This window comes from Elephantulus edwardii, unplaced genomic scaffold (assembly GCF_000299155.1).
Source record: "Elephantulus edwardii isolate Elephantulus edwardi_28Jun2011 unplaced genomic scaffold, EleEdw1.0 scaffold00020, whole genome shotgun sequence".
Taxonomy (NCBI): Eukaryota; Metazoa; Chordata; class Mammalia; order Macroscelidea; family Macroscelididae; genus Elephantulus; species Elephantulus edwardii.
The window spans coordinates 18,135,218-18,140,326 of NW_006399770.1; the positions used below are offsets into that span (position 1 = coordinate 18,135,218).

General features: G+C 36.2%; 1 pseudogene; it reads left to right on the plus strand.

The window, feature by feature from the left end:
- The first annotated feature begins 1,046 nt into the window (after positions 1-1,046).
- The window catches only part of LOC102875600, a 15,690-nt pseudogene continuing 11,627 nt past the window's right edge, over positions 1,047-5,109 (plus strand).

Genomic DNA, 5,109 nt, shown 5'->3' on the forward strand with positions numbered 1-5,109 from the left:
TCTTCCTCTGTTATCCTCAGTCATTTTTCAGGTTTCTTATGCATAATAGGTAATTGCAAGACCCTGGCCTGGATAAGGCACACCTTAGTCTTTAGACTGGCATTGTTGCTCTTCAGCACTCTAGAGAGATCCCTGACAACAAATTTTCCTGATGCAACTTATCTTTTGATTTCCTGATTGTACCAAGTGTAGAGTCATTCTAGTTCACTAGAGTTACTAGTGGGGATGGAGTATGTGCCAAAGGACTTGGCTACAATGCCTGAAACCTGGCAAAGAATGTCAAGAATGGATGGGACTGAAAGCAGTTTCAGACTTCCTGGAGCATGTACCACCATGAAAGGGATCTGGAAAGTCTCTGTTAAACAAAGACTTTTCTGATGTTCTTGATATGGTTGTTAAGAGTGCAGTAAGACCTTGTTTATTAATACAAAGATTCTTTCTTGAAAACTGTTCATGCCTATCTATGCTTTGTTCCATATTACCTATGCTTTGTTTCATATGTTTAAACATTTACCCACTCTATGATTTGATTTTCTGCTAATAAAAGCAAGGGGCTCTGAAGCTGCTTGGGGTAATTTGAGTGTGCTCTTGACTCTCTGGAAAAATTGCATGTCACTTTGCTAGTCTTTCTTAAGCTCTATTAATGGGAAACAACACTAAGAGTGTTGAGTGTGAAACCCAGCAAGCTGACATTGTTAACAATCTCAAACTCTTCTCCCTATTTCATGGTTCTGTTAATTGGCCCAGCAGTGAAAATCTTTGTTTTCTTGATGGTGAGCATCAATCCATATTGAAGACTGTAGTCCTTGACCTTCTGCATCAAATGCTTCAGTTCCTCCTCAGTTTCAGCCAGCAGGGTTGTGTCATCTGCATAATGCAGGTTGTTAAAAAGCCAGCTAAATCTAAAGAGGAAGAAATAAAAGATTTCTACCAACTTTTTCCAATATTAAATAGATTGACCATGAAATCAAGGTTCATTAATAATTGGTGACTGCATTGCAAAAGAAATATCAGTAGCAATAAATTTTATATGAGATAGAGAAAATATGGGGAGATGGAGAGGAGCATTTTCTTGCAGTAGTGAAGAAGATGTAGTCCAGGTAAGCAATATGTTGTGCTTGAAATTCCCAAGGGATGTCTTGTGCTCATTTTTTGTGTTTTCTGATATAATTACAGCTCTGGTGGACTAATGGTAAGGAGTTGCACTGCAAATTCAAAGGTAGAGGGTTCAAATACACCAGCTACTCTTACAGAAAGATGGGTAATCTTCTGTGCAATTTACAGACTCTCTAAACCCTCTAAAGGGTCAGTTATGAGTTGATTTCCAACTCAAAGGCACACAATAACATTTTTTTCCTTGTATCAATAATTTTTTTTATTCATTTTAACGAAAGTTTACAAAGGCTTTGGATTTCCATTCATTCATTATTACACTTTTCTCCCTTCCCCACCTCCCCCACCCCAGGTTGCTCATGTCTCTAAAAAGTAAAAGAAAAATTCTTTCACTGTTATACAATTCCTTCCCACATATAATAACTTTTTAAAGAATATATATAGCTTTAATATATTCCAAATTTGAGTGAGATAGATGAAACTTTGATAGTTTGTACCAAACTAATCATATTCCAAAACAAAGCCACTGCTCTAGAGTGAGTTCTGACTTACAATGGGTCTCCCTTGGGTTTCTGAATCTATAAATTGCCATACAAGAATACTGCTGACTCTCCCACAAAGAACTAATGGATGGCTGACCTTTTGGCTAGTAGCTCAACAATATATACTACCAAGACCTCAAAATCTGTACTAAGTTATATTTCAGAATCATCCTTTATTTTCAAGAATAGTTTTCCACAACAAAAGTAATGTTCTACTCATTCTCTTAGCCTAGAATGAGTTTCTTTCAATGAGGCTGCTCAAGCTCTCTTATCAAATATACTACTTTCATTTTTTCCAGAGTAATTATAATTTTTCATGTGATGAATAATAGCTATCTCTCTATTAGTGATTTGTGTTTTACTCTCAGAAGATAGGGAGCTCTCCTGTCATTACTGGAATTTGTAGAGGTTGCATATTTCTAATAGTATAAATCCACCAGTGATTCTGTGGGAAATAGGTTCCGGTTTCTCCTAATTTCAATTTACAGCCTCAGAAACATGGTTCAGGATAACTGTGAGTGAGTGGAACTGACTAGGTACAGAGTTTGAGTTTTTCAAGAGCTAAAAGAAATCTTGGCGGCAGAGCCTGTTATGTGTTTTGCTGCTAACTAAAACGTTGACCATTCAAATCCACCCTCTCCTTTAAGGGAAAAAGATGGGCATTCTCCTCCTGTAAAGATTTACAGTTTCAGAAAGCTGATGGAGGGTTTCTACACATCAAAACAGAGTCAGTGACAGTGGTTTGGTTTTAGCTTGGTTTTCAAGAGACAGAGTTGTTGCTAAACGATGGCTGACCCTGACTTAGACCATATTCATTACCTGCCATTGCTTTTGTGAAGTGTGGTTCCTAGGGAGCTGTACTTCTAATCCAAAAGTGATGTCTCTCTGAAAGTTCATACTCACCAAGACCTCAGATGGAGAAAGATGGACAGTCTCCTCATATGACTTACATACTTGGAAATGCAATGAGGGGGTCAGTCATCTTTTAGTCTGTTCCAAGCATACACCACTGATATTTCTGATTTGCTTTTAGACAGAGCCACGTGTCCAGGTTCTAGCTCTAACTAGTGGTTTACAGGCAAATGTCAGGATTAACTCTTCTAGATTTAATAAGCCTCTGTGTTTTACTGACCGGTCATTGGCCCTAGCATGAGTTTAGAAGCCACACGTGGAATATGGCAGAATTTCTATCAAAGTGAGTCATTCACTTGCAGCACAGAGATTCCCATTGCTCTCTTTGATTTCCTTGAGTAAGAAATAAATTTCTGGGTTTTCTTTTAAGCTACTGATTGAAAAAGTAAGTTAATTATAGTAGATACATAGGTTTACCTTCAGTTAAATAATGCAATAGGGATCTTTGAACCAATGACTATAGATCACTTAAGCCCTTAAATTGATTCACATGTTCAAAACATCACCAGAAAACATCTTCAGAGACAGCTAATAAAATAAAAAATTCCCAATCCCCATGCTAGATTGTTTTGTTTTGATTTTTTGTTCTATTTTGTTTTGTTTTCAAATTAGGTTTCTTTAAAATTATAATCAAGGTATCTTTAAAACAGATGAAAGAAGGACATTTATTTATAAAAATTATTTATTAGTATATATTCTCATTTATTTTCTATGAAAACTCTGAGAATTTCCTATGTGAATGAAATAAAATAAAAACCTTTTGATCTATAAAGCAATTGTAGCTCAATGGGATTAATGTCATAGTTCACTTACGTGTCAGAGTTGGAAATTGTTTCCAGAATTATATAACCCATCCATACCTCATTAACTAGGACATACCATCTTCCAATATATAAAACAGTGAACATTTTCATTGTTTGTTTTCTCGAAATATTGTCCTTAATAAACTGACAAATAAAAATAATTTCAGGAATTCATTTTTCAACAAATATAAACTCTGAGTAAACATTTCAATACAGAAGTGACGAATATTCAGGGACTCTATAACCCACAACAACAACCATATTCAACAGTGTCATTCACTTGAAAAATGTATCTTTCTGTAAAATGTAGCCATGCCTGCAATTTTCTTATTATGTATATTTTTTGGCTAAAATTTCAAAGGATTAGGAAAGTGCAATCCCATTTATATTATTATACACACACACATATATCAATAAAAAGACTCCCTGAAGGTAATATAAAAGCAGTGGAGATTGAAAAATCCTCTCAGAAATTCAGGTAGAGTCATATGGGGTCACCTGCCTTGTCAGGAAGAGTATAAATTTATTCGAATGCAGTGAATCTGAAAGTACATAAAATAAATTTAAAAAATATAAATTTAGACAGCTGTTAAATCACTGAAATAGAGTATCCAGATATATTTTAAGGTATAATTCTTCAGTGGTTTTATAATGGTTGAAGAAATTTGGCAAATGGCCTTATTTGGTTGAGAAATAAGTGTACACTATAGACACCATGTTGGGAAAGAAATTGTTGTTAGATGCCATTGAATTGTCCAAGATTTATAGAGATTGTATTTATAATAGATCTGACCTTGCTTTATCCTCTGCCATAATTATGATCTCTAATATACTTGAACTCATTATTGCAGTCACTGTGTCAATCCATGATTCCTTTTACAAAGGATAGGCCTTTCCTAACAATACGTGCAAAGTAGGTGAGATAGAGTCACTAAAACAGAAGACCTTCAATGAGACGAGTTACAAAGCCATTGCAATAATGGACTTGCACATTGAAGAAATCATGATAGTATAGGATAGGTCAAGATTTCATTCTGTTGTTCATAAGTGCATTTGTAATCTGCTCCGACTGGCCTGTCAATTTGTACAAAGGTAATTCATGGTAGCTGTGGTGCTAAACACTGTAACACTGATGTGTCAAATGCGATATTGGTTACCCATGGTGGGCAGTGCTTGGTGGAGCTCCACAATTAAAACAAGTTTGGAAGCAGGAGTGGCATCCACTTCTGAAATAGCTTGTCTCTGGAAACTCTATGAGCTTAGAGAAAAGATGAAAGTTATATATGTATTCAGACTTTCATTCATAGGGTCACTATGAGTCATCTACCACTCAACGGCACTTAGCAACAAAATCACGGTTACTAAAATGAAGAGGTCATCAATGTCTCAAATATTTGACCTTCTGTGCTACACCGTGATTTCTAACTTCAACTGTTGCTCCTCTGGTCCATTCTCCCACTCCTTTACATCGCATGGGTTATGTATTTCCCTGGAAGGTCTCACAGGAACTTAAATCCTTCAGGGAAAAGACTCATGAGACTATGAGTGATGCAGACAGTGTTGCAGAGACTGGTGGGCGATGGCTAGAATACTACACGCTGTAAATTGTGGTGCAAGTGGATACAATGTCCCAAGAAAGTAAGTATACCAAAAGAAAACAAGCATGGAGCTTCCATGAACTTAAAGAGGTCTCTAGTGGGATAGGTTCCCATTCCAAAGAAGGGTGATCCAACAGAGTG